The sequence below is a fragment of the Tenrec ecaudatus genome, chromosome 6 (assembly GCF_050624435.1).
Source record: "Tenrec ecaudatus isolate mTenEca1 chromosome 6, mTenEca1.hap1, whole genome shotgun sequence".
In the NCBI taxonomy this organism is placed as follows: Eukaryota; Metazoa; Chordata; class Mammalia; order Afrosoricida; family Tenrecidae; genus Tenrec; species Tenrec ecaudatus.
Window position 1 is genome coordinate 148,193,690 of NC_134535.1, and position 16,879 is coordinate 148,210,568.

The 16,879-nt window shown below is 45.2% G+C and overlaps 2 pseudogenes; one reads left to right on the plus strand and one right to left on the minus strand.

Annotated features, from left to right (window-relative positions):
* Positions 1 to 3,223: 3,223 nt before the first annotated feature.
* On the minus strand, positions 3,224 to 7,178 carry LOC142451700 (ras-associated and pleckstrin homology domains-containing protein 1 pseudogene; annotated as a pseudogene).
* Positions 7,179 to 7,188: 10 nt separating this feature from the next.
* Positions 7,189 to 8,412, plus strand: LOC142451701 (cleavage stimulation factor subunit 1 pseudogene; annotated as a pseudogene).
* Positions 8,413 to 16,879: the final 8,467 nt, after the last annotated feature.

Here is a 16,879-nt window from a genome sequence, read left to right on the forward strand (position 1 = left end):
ACCCAGAGGCAGCTAATACAATGTACAGCAATCTACTTCTGCCAATCAGACACTGACAACTGTGAGGAACACAGATTGACTCTGATCCACATGGCGTCCCCTTGAGTCAGAAGTAACTCAAAGGTTACTGTCTCATTCATCTATAATTCTTATTTTGTCATTCATTTTCATTAGGATCATGTCCCCATATTACACTAAGCATTTCAGATCTTCCTAGTAGACCCCAAAGAAGCTTAGTATACTCTGAGGAGAGCAATTTACATACATGATTAGAAGAAATTACAAAACTGGACAGGGCAGGAAAATACTACTTGTTGGTCGCATATTTTTGATATACACAATACAATTTTTCTGATAATGACAGAAACATTTTGAATGCTATTAGTATGTTCATTTTTTTTCAAAAGAAGATATCAGAGTTCAGGGATGGAAAGCTACTTAGCAACTTAAAAATAAAAAATATGAAAGAATTAATTTTGAATTCAAGCCTACTCTCCCTGACTCCAAATCTCACAAACTTTCTACTGTTTTAACATAAAATACATTGTTGTTGTTGTTGTTGTTGTTAGGTGCCATTGAGTCCATTCCAACTCATTGACACGATAGAAACCAGTTAGACTGCCCTACATTGTACCATCTGCCAAGTTTATGTTTGAACCCATCATTGTAATCACGTGCTCATCCGTCTAGTTAAAGGGCTTTCTCGTGTCCCCTGGCCTTATATTTATACAATATAATATCCTTTTCTATCTACTGGTTGTTGCTGACAACACGTCTAAAGTACATGCGACCCAGTCGACCATTTTCCTTCTAAGGATGTTGCGGCTGCACTTCCTTTAAACGGGTATATTACTCTTTCTTGTTCCTTGTCCGACTTTCACATGCATTTAAGGCAACGAAACTACCGTGGCGTGGATTGGGTGTATGTTAGCCCTCACAGCGACATCTTGCTTTTCAGCACTTTAAAGAGATTGTTTATAGCATAGATTCTCAATATCTTTAAAAAATGTTTTTTTTTCTGACTGCTGCTTCTATGGGCATTCATTGTGGATCCAAGTAAAATGAAATGCTTGACAACTTTAATCTTTTCTCTGCTTATCATGATGTTGTTTATTGGTTTGTTTATTGATGTTGTTTATTAAGCAAAATAAATGAAAGCTTAAAAATGCTTTTTCATGAAATCATTTCCCTGTTCGTTTAACAATCATAGAATTGATTAAAAATACTTTACGAACATTATTTATGCATACTTCCTAAGTCTATTTAATCTCCACTGCAATCTTTTGAATCCCTAGGTGGGTGCTTACAGAGCTGCTAGTGGCAAGGTCAGCGATTTAAGTTTACCCTCCAGAAAGAGGAAGCTATCTGCTTCCGTAGAGATTTACAATCTCAGAAACCCAGAGCGGCAGTTCTGCCCTGTCCTACAGAGTCAATATGAATTAGAGATGACTCAGTGGCAGTGTGATGTGTTTTCAGCTTTTGGTGCCAAATGAAGAGTCGAAAATTGGCATTATCACAGAGGCATCTAGAAATATATTTACCAAAAAACCAAAAAACTCATCTATTGAAATTTCGCAAAGCACAGGTTTCCACTGTGGGAGCAAACATGAGGTCAGCATGAATGGGAGAGAATTTGATGGCAACTGGTTATTACTGTCTGCACTCTCACTTAATTTAAGAAGCTGAAAATCAATATATTGCTTAAAACCATTATGCCACTTAGGAGTCTGTAAATTATAAAATGTACCATTAACCCAAACAATCACAATAATAATGCACAATGGGTTCATATGAAGGTAAATAAAAAAGTATTGCTAAACATATAGTTCACACAGGCTGGATTAATTTCAAACAAAATATGTTCTTGTGCTTCCTAACGATACGTTCCCTCAGTAGTACATTTGTCATAGTCTTCTAGTCATCCTTACAGTGTGACTGCTAAGAATTGAATTCTTTTCTGCCATTCCAAAAAATTACTTTGAGGTAAAGGCTAATATATATTTTTAAACAAAATTCCTGAAGCTCTGTAACAGTGGGAGGCCTGCTGGTCAAGCAGTTTAAGGAAGATGGAAAAGAACTCAAACAGGAGCTAAGAAGAATGAGGAAATGGTGGCGGAAACCCAGCAACTGGTGGAAATGACTGCAGCAATACCTCGGATGTGATGGCTCCTGACGCTGGGCTCTCACGTGATTTGGCATTTTCAATTTTAAGTGATCTTGGCCTCAGTTAGCTTTCAGCCTTTTCCATCAGTCTTTTTTTTTTTTTTTTTTCGTGATCCAAGTGAATTTAATGAGAGTTCAAAGAAGCATCAGTATTTACGCAGCACCCATAGGATTCCGTTGACCATGCGGCCTGGCAGAGACTGCCCCAGGTCACGCAAGGATCTCTCTCCTCCCATGAAGACAACCAGACCAGGCAAGCAAGACCCCTCTCCCTTCCAGTCCCTGCCTTTTCAAGGGTTCCCCGGGGGAGGCGTGGTGAACGACCCCAGGTCAATCCCATTGGCTGAATTGCAGTCACCTGGCCCAGGTGGGCTGCTCCAAGTGTAACGCCCATCTGCGCCCACCGGCGGGAAAATCCAGCTTTGTCCTTTGCTGGCTCTCCTGGGCATGCGTAAATGGACTTCCCAATTCACTAGGCTAAGCTACCTAACATTCACCCCTGAAGAGATATGGACCCAAATCTTTGGGGTACTGGAAGATGACGTCGCTAGCTGCTTCCTGCTGACAAAGTGGCATAGTGGGGTTTTGGGTCCATACCCTTCCTACTCTGTTAGAAGGGGTTGTCCATTAAGAGCCCAGGATAGATAAGGTCAAGGTGGGTTTATTTTGGAGGCGGTGGTCCTGGAGCTGACACACTGGGTTTACAGTCCTTGGTAACCTGAGAACTGGAATAACAAACAAACAAACAACAGGTGAACAGCTTAAGTGAGACATGGGTAAGATTGTAAGGTGGCCGTGCCCTTGAAATTAGGTTAGTGTCACAGAGTTTGGTCATTGTAAACACAGGAACAGAGGAAAGGTATTCACTGGCCTAAACGCAGTGAGGCGTCTGAGGTAGACTCATCTGTGCAGCCCTCATCTGTCCTGGGGTGGCGATGAAATATCATCCTTAGACCATCCAGTGGCTCACAGGAGTATTCGTCTGCTCCCACGGTTCCTGTGGGGGAATCTGGGGCTCCTGTACCGTGAGGAACAACTGGAAGCTGTAGAGGGACCTGGATCAGGCCCGATGACTGCAGGCGTGCAGCTTGGACAGCAGGTCTCGGCCTATGAGAGGAACTGAACATTCAGGTATCACTAGGATGCTGTGAGAAAAATTGAAGTTATCCCAAAGACATCTGAGAGGCTCAGTAAAATGTTTAACTACAGGTTTTCCTGACACTTTCAGCATGGAGCAGGTGCGGGGTGCCAGGGGTCCAGGGAAGGAAATAAGGACAGAGATGGCTCCAGTATTAAAAGGAAGTTCAATGACCTCCCTGCCATGTCGATGCCCACCCTGGGTTTCAGACCAGTCAGTTACCTCTTGCTGCTGGGCTGTCGGACCAGGCGCCCTTCAATCCTTCTCCTTCGTTGTCAGCTGCCAGCTGGCCTGTGGGCTCCTCCCCTCCAGGTTTTGGGCCTTAGGACAGAGGCCAGCCCAGTGGCCAGTCTGCTTACAATGGACGCATGGTGTCTGAGGAAGTTTTGTAAATTGCTTGGGGACCATGTTCCCCCGCTGCCTCTACTACAGGTAGAATACTCTGGGCTGCTTCAGGGTTGAGACCACAGTCTCCCTCTTGTCCAGGGTCCCTCAGGGAGTCCTGGGTGCACTGGGCATAGAGATCCCTTATTTTTTTTTTTGTTCATATAGGATAGGTATTTATTTGCCAGGCACACAGAAAAATGCGAGGAATAAAAACGCTTGCATACTCTTGTTTTTGGGTGTAAAAACACACTCTTTTCTCCTCCTGAATATTGATGTCCCTCCACTCCCCCCATGCCCCTAGACCTCTGGAGGAAGGCCACCCTGCCCTGGTCTCTTCTCCTCGGCCAGATGAAGTGATGTGCTCAAAACAAAAACCAAAGGAGAAAACTTGGTTTTTAACGCAACATAAAGAACCTTCTGCAACACTAGGTCTCCTACTGCTGTCAGAAGTGTTTCCTAAACACAGTATTCACACAGCATGAGAGGGGCTTACAGGAGGTCTTATTACAGTAACAGCGTCTGAAGGAGGGAGCCCTGCACAGTAGGGGTTGAAATGAAGTCTCCAGCCCCGGCCAGGGGCAGACTAGGGCAGAGCTGCCTTGTGGGGAGGTCGTGCGTGGCTTCATTTTGTTTTTAGAAAGGAAAAACAAACAAACAAACAAACAAACAAAAACCTTGAGAGCAGAGCTGATCTTTCTAAAGACGTTTCTGAGGACACTAAGGGATAGAAAAACCTGAGGCTGACCCACAACAGCACCTCTGCTGTAAGGGAAGGTTCCTAGCCTAGACCCAGCCAAAGTCCTGAAATGTGGAGGGGGAGGTAGGGTACAGGAGCAGCACCTGGGCCAGTTCCTGACCCAGGATACACCTGTCATGTGCACCTGACACTATTTCACAGTCAGGGAAGCATATGATTCCATCCATCCAAATCAATAGGAAAAGGAAAGGAAAAAATTAATAAAATAAACAAAACAAAAAAAAACTAGCAGCCCCCTTTTGCTCCCAGTCAAGCTCCTGGACTCTGTGCCATCTTCCTTCCTCACCAGCAGTGTATCCAGATCCTGGCCCAGTAGGCCTCGGTTCATTCTGTTCTGCTGACCAAGAGGGTTCCGAGGTGGTTGAATGAGCAGCAGCGGAGGACTTTCCTGCTGGGTTGGTCCAGTCTCCGGCTGCCAGTTGCTTGCTGTCAGGATGAGCATCTGCACAGTTTGCTTTCAACTCCATCATTGTGAGGTGATTCAGATATGTCAAGTGATGGACCGCCTCGCCTCCATGGAGAGTAGGGAACAGGGTGGGGAGGCAGAGATGGGCCACCTGCTCCGCGCTGGGACTGGCTGCTCTCACCTGCTGCATCATGTCCAGGGGAGTGCATCTGCCGGGAGCTGGGTTGGGTTGGGGACTGGAGCCATGCCGAACTAGCCCCTGGGTCCAATTTTCTGCCATGCTGGGTGATGGACTTACGTTGCAGTGTCCTGTTGAGGTCGGCCAGGAATCGAGGCTGGACACTAAGGCTGGCCTTGGGCGAGGGGGCACTTGTGGCGTAACTGTGGCTGTCACTTGCTGCTCCAAACTCTCCGCCTGAGTGAGGCGGGTGCTGTGGTTGTGCTTGGGGTGCGTGGGCAGCGGGGCATTTTTCGCTGATGCTTTGGACCTCAGCTGTGGCTGAGGATTGACCAAGGTGATCTTCGATCTTCGATCTTCGGGGAGGTGCTTCCCGCTGGGTGGCAGAGGAAGCTCGATCTCCGGGGGAGAGGGTAGAAAGTCAGAATCCGAAGGCGGGGAGGGGAATTCCACTGTGGCAGAGGCCTTGGCAGCTGCCCGGGCCAGCTCTGCCCGGGGCCCTGGCTGGAAAGCGCCCAGGAGGGGCACTCCGGGCAGACTCAGCTGCTCTGGCTTGGGTGGTGCTGCAGGGGGAGCAGTGGTCCTTGGCAGCAGTCCCAGGGGCGTCTACGGGAGCCGCAAACTTGCTGGCCAAGCTGTCCACTGAGGGCCTTTTGGGTTCCGGGTGCTCCACACAACCACTGGCCTTAATGCTGGAGTTCCGCTGTGGGGTCGGAGGAGGCTTCTTCCTCCTGGGGCTGGACATTTTTCGGGTCTTTTTACCTGGAGATCCAGTTTTGTCAGGAGAGGCGGTAGGGGCAGGGGGTGGTGGTGGGTGCAGGGGTGGGGCAGGGGCTGGAGGGGGAGGCGAAGGAACACCAGGCTGATTTCTGGCGGTGGTGGCGGGAAATCTGGAGAAGGGGCTGGGATGGTGCTGGGCTGCCACTTGGGCTTTGCCTTCACCGCGGGGGACGACTGGGGGGCTGCATTCGCTGGGACAGGCTTTAAGGGCGTATCCACAGGAGAGGGTGTTGGCGGGAGAGGGAACTGGCTGGCCATCTGCTTCACAAGGGAGACCAAGGGCACAGGAAACAAGGGAGACAGTGGTGGCTTGATGGAGAAGTTCTGCTGTTTGGGCAGCGTCGGAGGGGTCACTGGGCCAGGTGGAGGGGAGGGCGGGATGTGAGGCCCGGGAAACACTGCCTGCTTTTTAGCTGGGGGGATGGGAGGGGTAGGTGCCGGTGGGGCAGCTTGTGGCCCAGTCTTGGTGCTGGCAGGTGGCGGGATGGTCACTAGGGGCTTGGGGGCGCTTGCGGAAGGAGGGGTATATGTGTGGCAAGAGGCAATGAGGGCGTGGGTGGAGCTGCTAGAGAACCCTGCTGCACTTGGTGAATCTTCAGAGGCGGAGGTGGGGGGCTGAACTGCAGCATGGAGGGGCCACAGGGCACGGGTTTCAGGTGGGCCATGGCCCAGCCAGGGGTAGGTGGTGGGGGAGGCGGAGGGGGTGGGGGCACAGCTCCATCGGGGGCGGGCACTGGGATGGGAGCCTTCACTGGTTGGGAGACCACGGGTGAAGGCTGCATCATTGGCGGCTGGGGCGGCTTAAACAGGGGGGGCCGCATGCTGAGAGGCGTTCGGTAGCCTTGTGATGGTGCTGTACTTGACAGACACGGTGGCAGCCGAGGTGGAAGAAGGTGCGGACAGGCTGGGGAGAGGAAGGGGAGGGGACGGTGGGGGCGGCGGGGGAGGCGGGGGCGGTAGGGGCGGGGATGGCTGTGAGGCCGTGTGTGGGGTGACTATCTTCGGTTGTGGGGGCAGAGGCGGCAGAAGCGACGTGTAGGGCCGGCTCAGGGACTCCATTCTAGCCTTGCTGGACTCCTCAAGACCAGGCTACGGAGAAGATGGAGCTCACGATGCTCTGGGATCGGACGTGTCCTGCAGTCTGCGTGTCTGAAACGCCACTGTCCGACTGATCAGAATGATTTGATTGAGACTCTGGGATGCTGGAAGAACTGGATCCTGATTTAATGCTGCAGCTGGATAAGGAAGTCCAATCATAAGTGGACTCTGTTCTCTTCATGGCTTCTTGATAGCTCAAGTAGAGCTGCTTTCCGTACTGTGCGATGCGAGTGCCATTGACCCACTGATGCAGGGTCCTCCGATCATCACAGCAGAGGCTCCACGACGGCTACATCAGCATCGCCCATGGCCTCCTCCACGAGATCAAGCCCCAGTCCGTGTGCGCGCCCTCAGAGCAGCTTCTGCACCGCATCAAACTAGGAAGGGAGAAAGATGATACAGCGGTGCAGTACGCCATCTGCCGCTCGGACACGGTTGCCCCCGGCACGGGGATTGACCTGGAGTTTGCCGCAGACGTCCAGACCATGTCGCCAGAGGCGTCAGAGTCCGAGACTTGCTATGTCACCTCCCATAAAGGGCCCTGCCGGGTTGCCACCTACAGCAGAGATGGGCAGCTAATAGCAACCGGCTCTGCCGACGCCTCCATCAAGATCCTGGACACAGAGCGGATGCTGGCCAAGAGCGCCATGCCCATCGAGGTCATGATGCACGAGACTGCCCAGCAGAACATGGAAAACCACCCTGTGATCCGCACCCTCTACGACCGTGTGGACGAGGTCACATGTCTCGCCTTCCACCTGACGGAACAGATCCTGACCTCGGGATCCAGGGATTACACGCTGAAGTTATTTGATTATTCCAAGCCATCTGCAAAGAGAGCCTTCAAGTACATTCAGGAGGCGGAAATGCTGCGCTCCATCTCCTTTCACCCCTCCGGGGACTTTATTCTCGTGGGGACTCAGCACCCGAACCTGCGGCTGTACGACATCAACACGTTCCAGTGTTTCGTCTCCTGTAACCCCCAAGACCAGTACACCGATGCCATCTGCTCCGTGAGCTACAACCTGAGTGCCAACATGTACGTCACGGGCAGCAAGGACGACTGCATCCAGTTGTGGATGGCATGTCAAACCGCTGTATCACCATCTTCGAGAAGGCGCACGATGGCGCCGAAGTATGTTCTGCCATTTTTTCCAAGAATTCCAAGTACATCCTCTCCAGCGGCAAGGACCCTGTGGCCAAACTCTGGGAGATATTGACAGGACGCACTCTGGCGAGACACACAGGTGCCGGTCTGAGTGGGCGGCAGGTGCACAGGACACAGGCCGTCTTCAACCACACCGAGGACTACGTGCTGCTGCCTGATGAGAGGACCATCAGCCTGCGCTGCTGGGACTGTTGCACAGCCGAGCGCCGGAACCTGCTGTCCCTGGGCCACAACAACGTCTTGGGCGCCATTCTGCACTCGCCCACCAACCCGGGCTTCATGACCTGCAGTGACGACTTCCGCCCGCTTCTGGTACCGCCGCTCCACCACTGACTGAGCTGCAGCTGCCGCCGCCGGCTGAGTTCATAGCCTTCTCAGACTGGACAGCAGGACCTCTGTTTACCTTGATGGAGATCATGGTGGAAAGAGCTGGAGATGCAAGTCTGTGCCGGGGCCTCGGCCGGCTTGTAGGGAGAGGGCCCGCTGCTGCCCCAGGCTCTATGAGTGTTTGAAGGAGGACGGCATCCTGAAGGGCTGTGGAGCCTTGGGGAGGAGGGCTGCCTGGCCAGCACTGGGGATCTCGAGCACCCACGCCAGAGACCCTCTCATTCCACTCCTGCCAGTGGCATAGATCTTAATAAAGCTCAGACCTGCAAAAAAAAAAAAAGAAAATGAAGAAGATTTTATAGAATTATTCATAATTGGGGACAAGTCTTGGATTTAACAACACAATCAACAGACCAAGGTCTATTCAAAGCTGTGGTTTCTGAGGGGATCTGTTAGATCAGGAAAATTCAAGACAGATTTCTTCTAGAACATAGCTCTGAACTGATTCCTATGAAAAGGTGGAGGGATAGAATATGCTAATCGATTCAAACCAAGGAAGACAGACACATAAAGTAGTGATTCTTTTTTTAAATCATTTTATTGGGGCTCATACAACTCTTATCACAATCCATACATACATCAATTGTGTAAAGCACACTTATACATTCATTGCCCTCATCATTCTCAAAATTCACCTTCCACTTGGGTTCCTGGAATCAGCTCCTCATTTTCCAGTAGTGATTCTTAATAGAAGAGTATGTGTAGAAATTGCAAAAGATTCCCAAAGTCTTGCGTCCTAGAATTGAACAACTCAGGTCAGCTGAGAACTGGAAGGTAGATACATGTTTTGGTAAAAATTAGGATGTTTCAGAGAGAGAACTACATGTAGCATGATCAGCAGCTCAAAACTTGAATATTTCATTCGGTTAAATATCTTATTCTAAAGATGGAATCATGGGGAACAGTTTCAGCTAAAATTTTCAGGAAACCTGAGGTTTATACTGCTTCCCAGATATGAATAATTCTCTCATATTTCAAATTTAAATTATGAGAGATATATTAGGAAATTCAGCAAAATCTCAATTGTTATTACGGTGAGTTTGATGCATTAGAAATACATACATGAAGCATGAATTTAATTCATGAACATTTATCAACAATACATAATGTTCACGTTCCGTGATGTACCAGCTTTCCAGGATCGCCAATGTATGCTCTTGTGAGGTTGAGAAGGTAAGTCAGGGTTGAAAGGTAGCGAAGTTGTGGGATGCCAGGGTGGTGAAAATGGACATGGCTGCTTTGAAAACGAAAAAGGTGAGCCACTGAGAGCTTGTTAGCAGCAAGAAGATACAAAAGTGAGGGCTTGCCTTGGGAACATTCCAGGGCAGCAGCGTGCAGAGCAGATTGAAAGAAAGAGATATCAGAAGAGAAGGGTTTGATAGACTTCAAGACGGAGAAATGGACAAACCTTGGTGGCTGGCTAATTTGGGTTGGAAAAAAAAAGAGTTATGAACTTGGCTGTCGGAATGAAAGGCAGCAGTGATAGAGGAATAGATTTTATTTACAAAGCATACCTCAGGGTTTATTATGGGTTACATGTTATTTAGCACAGCATCAGCACAGCAGGAGGTCAATCTGAAAGATAGAGAGGTAGACCTCCTTTTTTCAAGGTGAAAGTGAGAGTTGGGGGATGAGAAGGTAGTATAATTTAGAATAACTTATGGTGAGAGAAAATAACTTTTATGTAAAAAATATCAAATAACTGGGATTATTCATTTCTCAATATGATTTTTAAAACCTTTAATCCAGTATATCAATAGCAGGCATACATTAAAATCAATATATAGATGTGTTTACTTTAAACTGGGTATTTTTGTGTAGAATAGAAATACTTTCCTTTTGTGGATATTAACTTGAAAATTATGTTACATTCTCACAAATTGAAGTTTATATATAATTCTCATATTTTTAAGGAGAACTTAAAGCTATACCATTGCTTTTGAATCACGATAAGATTACATAAGCCTTTACTATGCAATTTTTGGATTACCATTTGCAAGTTTTTCTTTATCACAAAATTTGGATTATTGCAACGATGTGGTATATATCTTCTGAGGTACTTTCCCAATCATATCCATATTTTCTGAAAACTATTTCCTCTTCCACCTCACAAATCAACCCCGTTATTCATGGACCCTGGGACTTGACCTTTGGGTCATAGCAGATTGGAGGAGAGGCTACCAGATGTCCTAATTTGAGCCAATCAGATGTTTTCTCCTTATATTTTGGTGCATGGACTGCCAGAAGAACAAACAAATCTATTTGGGAAGAAGTACACTTAACATGCTCCTTAGAAGAGGGATTGTCCTGACTTCCACTCACGTACCTTGGACATGTTTCAGGATGAGCTGGTTTCTGGAGAAGGCTAGCATGCTTGGTACAGCAGAGAGTCAGCAAACGGAGTGGTACAGCATCAATGTGACGGATGGACGCCACGTCTTCAAGGTGGGGCTCAAGCAGCAACCACTCTGAGGATGGCGGAAGACCAGTTGGTGTTTTGTTCGTTAACCCATAAAGTCATTATGGGCCCGAACATATTTAATACCACCTAACAGTAACCACAGGCTATGACAGGCTGAGCATATGGCGATGGAAGGGGACTTATAAAGTGATCGACACTGCTTATCAAGGGTGCCACTTCGGCGGTAGTTATGACAGATTGAGGAGCCCGTGTGGTGTAGTGGCTAAGCACTGAGCCGACTAGTCACTTGGAGGGATACAGATTCTGCAGTTCTGCTTCTATATAAATGATCACCTTCAAGACTAATGGATCAGTTCCACTCTATCCTTTACGGTGTGTGAACTGGAATTAACTTTATGCCAAGGGGTTTCTCTTCTCATCCTTTGATAAAAATGTTTGTGTTATATTGGTTTTTTAATTAATTGGGATTAATACATATCTCAAATCATGCTATAGTTCAGTCACTTCGAGCAGAATTACACAGTTGTGACAACAATCAGGTTCCAAACATTCTTTTTCTATGTGGAGCGGATCTACTGACTGGTTTTAACTGTTCACGTCAGGCCTTTGGTCTTCTGTCCTCAATGGATCAATGCACTCTGTTCGGTGACCACTTTGCTCCTCTTCTTCAATTGTGGGCAGAGGACGTTGAGCGGAGGTTTATTTCCTATGTGGTTCCACCTATGAGTCTTTGGCTCCCACTGCCATCCATCGCCTTCTGCAAACCAGAGTCTCAGCTTTTAGTCTCTGATATTAATCCCTCCCTTAAATTTCAGATTATGCTTCCAAAAGCAGAAATGACCTTTTCTCCTTTGGAAATAAACAGAGACTAGGGATAGTCGATATTTTCTGCCCCCAAAAGAAATTTGGCTCCTGCTAACCTATCTATAACACAGGAGACTGAAGATCATATGCTTTCTACCACCAAGGTATGTGAAATCTGTTTATCATTTGTAGTATATATAAATATTTATATTTATATAAATATTTCTCTTTCTTTAATTTAAGGACTGTTAAAAACATAGTCAAAACAGTGTCCCCACACCTAAAAGTAATTCCCAACTTTCTTCTCTGTTGTCACCTTCATGGTTGAGGCTGTAAAACCAAACAACTTTCCAGATTTTCTTTCACCCGAAATAGTAAGGAAACCAGAGTCTTGAACAATGGCAACTAAACAGAAAGCTACAGATGTGTGTCTGAGGAAATGGTTTGTTTTCGTTGAGAGTATAAAAATATAACTGATGGTACATATTTCTTGTTCGTGTACTAAAGATATGTGATATACTATGATGCAGCAGAATTCTTATAACCAGATTATATATGAAGGTTAGGTCAAAAGTGTGTAACTAGAGTTCTGATGTATACGTTCACAAGCTAATTTGCATAAAATGGAGTTAAATGTATCTGTGCTATCATAGATGACTAACTGTAAACAAATTTTGTCAGTCATACACTCCTCTTAGTTTTGTGCCTTCAAAAATAAGGGGGTCCGATCTAAACAGGGACTTCCGAGAGAAATCTTCTGAGCTAGTTAAATTCAAAACAGAGAGGTCAGCACAGGCAATGGTGAATGACCTCCCAGGCAGCAGAGTAGTAAGTCTATCTAATACACATTACCCATCATCACTCCCTTATTTGTACATCATGAACAACAAGGAGGTCCTTACCTTACCTGGGGATAATTTCTCATGAGAGGGGGAAGAGTAGAGGCCCAAATAGTCCATGCGATGTGGCAATGCCCTGTGGCCACCCTTATTGTGTAGAACCTTCTCCATTGATGTTGTATACAGTCCTGTGGACATTCATGACCATGCAGAGGGGAGAATGTGTTTCTCCCCCGCTGTGGGGGGAGAGTAGAGCAGTTGACCCTTGGGGAAAATGATTAACATTACCTTTATGGTCTCCCAAGGGGAAGAATCCACTCTGTACTATTTGGTTAAACCTACATGTTTAATCTATTTTCTTTTTAGTCTTTAGTGATCCAGGCCCCATACTATAGGTTATCTAGACTTTATAGTATAGATCTCATCTCGAGGCATACAACATACTACATAGGCCACATCAGAAAGATCTGAATTGGAAAACCTACTAGTAACCCAGACTTTACCTTAAATATGCCTTTTTCCTTTTTCAGATTAAAGGATATAAATCTGTAACTCCTAAGGACCAAAAAGGAGGCCGACTGCTACCCCAGGTAATGGATTTAAAAAAATCATTGGACTTCAGTTCAAACTTCTTGCTTTTGAGGTTTCCCAATAAGTGGCAACTGATGATGACCACTTGCATGTTTTCTTAGCTTTTAAATACAGGTCTTAGCTCTGCAGACATTGTTCTGTCACAGTGACTGAATTATTGAATTTTGAGCCCTGTGTCCAACACTCATTGTTTTCAAAACAGGATTCAAATGAAAATATTAATATATGCAAAGTAATATTCCAGGTATTTTAGTCTAAAAAACTCTCCCATATATGAATATTTCCCCCTATCCCAATAGTACTTTAAATTCTACACCAATGACTAGGTTAACAAAACTATTATTAGAATAACTAAAGACCTCATAGAGGCTGCTTATATTATCTTTCAAAAAGCTGATAATGCTGCTATGAAAGTAGAACCGTGATATATATTTTATATATATATATAAAGATTTTGAGATTGTATTCAACCATCAGCCCCAATGTAAGAACAATCATTTCTGATGATTTGCCCCTGCTAACCCTTCCTCTCAAACAGGGAGGAAGGCCAAGATTGGTGCTGTATCAAAGTCTAGTGCAGAGGTGAGACAACGCCAAGCTATCAGAAAGAACAACTTCTGAAGTCTTAAAAGTTTGTCTTAAAACAGCTATTGAAATGGCATGTCAACTAAGTCTACCCATGAGCCCCTGTGATCCAAATGCTGTAAATAACCCAACCCAAGACAGGGGGGGGCAATGTATTAGAGCTTAAAATCTGAGCATCCACCTTTACAGAAGGCTATGGGAAATACTAAAAGCACCCAATCGGTTTAGAGAGATTCCCCCGCGGCCTCCTTCCCGCCCCACCAGAGATGAAGCCTCTACGGCATTCCCTCCAGCCAGCAACCAGGGATGTGAAAAGTACATTCGACAGTGAACTAAGGCAGATATAGCTAAGACAACATGTACACGCTTTTCCTTTGTTTTTCTTTTGACCTATTCTTAATTTATTCTAGTTCTTAGTATTTTCTGCCTTTTTTCTTTTTGGAACGAGGGTTTTCTGGGTTGTATTTTGTTGTTGGGGGTGGATTATATGGTTTTCTTTATATGAAGTGTGGCATAGGCAAATCTATAGAGATAGTAGGTAGAATAATAGTTTCTTTGGGTTACAGTAGGGGATGTTGGGTGGAAAAGAGGAACTAATAATAATGAATTGGGGTACAAAAATTAAGAAAATGTTCCACATAGATTGTTGTGATTATTGCACAACTTTTTAATATATTCAAACCATTAATTGCAGGGTTTGTAAATGGCATGTCAATAAAATATTGGTTGATTTATTAAAAGCACAGAAAAAAGAGGGCTCTGGTGATTATTTTAAATATTGCACAGATGTAATAATCCTGATAGATTTTCTCAGAAGACACAGAACAATCATGGGGACTTACTCTAAAGAATTTTAAGAAAATTGAAAACTCCGTTGGTGAGGAAAAGGCCAGAATTTTTGCACGAGTTAATTTTGGTTTTTAAAATGGCAATATGTCTTCTCAGTATCTGAGGGGAGCTGGCTAGTCTTAGAAGAACTTTATTGGGAAAGCTTCCTTTACCATATACCCCAAATTTTCCCCTTAATACTTTGTTTCCCCAAACTCAAACGATGCTTTAAAGGAAGCAAAATTTGGGCCCCTCAAGGATGCTACACTGCAGTTTGTTGTATTGTGACTTGAAGTATTTAAAATTCTTCAGGAAAACCTTGAGAGATAGAAACCCTGCCTTCAGAAGTAGATACACTTTAAGATAGTTAAGGTTTATTGTGCCAATCTGGCCAATAAACACATGTGGGATTAATTGAAGGTCAGAGAGATAAATGGCTTGATGAGCCTTGACTTTCAAGTTCTCTAGTCTCTTGCTTTGTGATGGTCAAACCAGGGTGCATGTGTCTTAGCCAGTTCCCTGCTCCTGCTGGCAAAGCGCATATCCTGCGAGACATCCCCAAGGAGAAGCCACATGGACCTGCCCCGATGCAGTCCTGGGTGCTGGAGAAGCTGCGTGGAGACCCCTGCCAGCCCTGAGATGTTTACACTGCCACTGGATTCAAAGACTTTCTACCCACTGGCCTGTGATCCTCCTGCATCATTGTGTGTGTTTTGTGAGTTTGAGGAGAACTTTGTAGATTGGTATCAGACTTATGGGGTAAGTCGGACTTATGGGTTTGACAGGTCTGGGTCGGGATGTTTTCTGAATATACATTTACCCTATTATAAAACTCTCTCTTATACATATGAGTTTCTGTGGATTTGTTTCTCTAGTTTACCTAGACTAACACAACCTAGATGGAGGACATGTCAAAAAAAAACAACAAACAACCCAAAAGCTTCATATTTATATATATTTTTAAATAATGTTTCTATGATTTTTGTAGAAATGCTTTCACTTGCCCTTACATACAGGCACCAATAACAACAGCACCAAAGTAACATCACAAAGTGAATCAGGATGTTTTGAAGAGTTTGTGACAGAGCCTAGTCAGTGTGCTATATTCGGTTCCTAGAGGACTCTGTAAAGAATTAATTGGGAAGCTGCTGGATTGGTCACAGAACTGAGTTTGAATTGGGACTATTCATATTGTAATATTAGCCTACTTATTTTAGAACAAGTTGTAGACACTACAGCATGCTGGAGCTGTTGACAGAGAGAGAATTTATACCCAGAGAACTTATCAAATAAGTTTCTGGAACCATGTAATGTAATTATGCTGGATTTTAGGGTTATGTATGAGAGTTCTCAAGTCTTGATAAAATATTTGATTTCAGCAGCCCTTCTCATTTTGTTCTCTCATCTGCAGCTTCTCTGAACTCTTGCCATTAAGATTCTGCCCTGCTGCTTTTACCAAGTGTTGAATAGTAAATCAGCTCCTTCATATCCACTAATAAGATCCTGATATACATTAGTTGGCTTGAATTTTTCTAAAAAGTCAGAATAATAGTAAGCGCTGATGTTGGGTAGAGTGATGCTCTCCCAGGATAGGATAACTAACTGACCTTCTGGTGTGAGATGAGTGTTCACACAGCCATATTAGGAAATCTGCAATGGAGAGCTGGCCATCACACTACTTTCTTCTCTTAGTGTGTACGTGCATCTAGAGCTGACAAATGGCTCCATGGGTAGAATCAATATAAATCATAAAATATATATATAGTGTTCGCTACAGGCATCTGTTTCCTGCTTTTATAAAGATTTGTGACCTGGGAAATCCTACGGAGCAGTTCTCCTCTGTCCTGAAAACTCAGTATGAGTCGGAAACACTCACGATCAGTGGATTTGATTTTGGTTTATCTTCTTCCATTTAATCATAAGCTGCATCAGCCTGTCTGGCAATACCCTCAGAAATATATGTACTTGGCTGTTTTGCTAGGAGATCATAAATATTTCCATTTTCTTCACTATACTAACAAAATCAGTCCTTAAAACTGTGTGTAAATTTATGAATGTATGTTTATATCATTGTGCATGTTTCTGTTATCATTCAAAATTCTCTAACAAATATTATTATCCTGGTATCATTAAAAATGAAGGGAGAGTCCTTGAAAAGATGCTCCCATTATTTCTGGTCTTCTGGTTTTAATAGTGTGATGCTTATATAATCTCTACTATCAAGCTGTCTGGCTGCCAAAGTGGTATCAGAGGCAGACAGGATGTGCAATGAGAGGAAGACAGTTGATACAGACATTGATCACAGCTGGCTGGTGGGGACAGTGAACCCACATCAGCATCACCTGAGC